Source organism: Pteropus vampyrus, unplaced genomic scaffold (assembly GCF_000151845.1).
Source record: "Pteropus vampyrus isolate Shadow unplaced genomic scaffold, Pvam_2.0 Scaffold46, whole genome shotgun sequence".
Lineage (NCBI taxonomy): Eukaryota > Metazoa > Chordata > Mammalia > Chiroptera > Pteropodidae > Pteropus > Pteropus vampyrus.
Window position 1 is genome coordinate 58,852 of NW_011888827.1, and position 523 is coordinate 59,374.

Below are 523 nucleotides of genomic sequence, written 5' to 3' on the forward strand. Positions count from 1 at the left end.
GGTGAGGTATCCGCCGTTGGCAGCAATGAATAGTATACATGATGCACAAAATGACATTTGTATAAGCTTGTGTAGTAACTCAACTTATAATATTGTTCCTTTGAGGAAATGTGTTTTCAGCACCAAGGAGAACTTCGGGAAAACATTGATAATATAATCCAAAATACATGGAATGAAGTTCATACATTTATCATTAAAGCTATACTGAATATCGTGCCATCTTTCTTGGCCCCTGACTAAGGTATTTTAGACTCTTTTAGCTTGAGAGCCAACCACAGCCATAAACTGTCACAGAGCAGACGTATTTGTAAGAGATGGTTAACAGAGAGTTTAACATGCGCTGCGTGCCCAGCACGTTGCCAGCCTGTGTGCTCGGGCGCCAAAGAGACCCTAGGAAGGTTAAGGTCTAGCGGGGTGGGCACGGGGTTTGGCCAGACACCCAAGGTCCTAGCCAGTGTAGGTGGGGTCTTGGGACATCAGCGTCAGGGCGGCGGCAGGCTCGGGTCGGGCACCTGCGGGGCCT

At 47.8% G+C, this 523-nt stretch overlaps 1 protein-coding gene across 1 annotated transcript in view; it reads left to right on the plus strand.

Annotated features, from left to right (window-relative positions):
• The window catches only part of NSMCE4A (NSE4 homolog A, SMC5-SMC6 complex component), a 37,295-nt gene that overhangs the window by 23,417 nt on the left and 13,355 nt on the right, over window positions 1-523 (plus strand). The window lies entirely within an intron of this gene.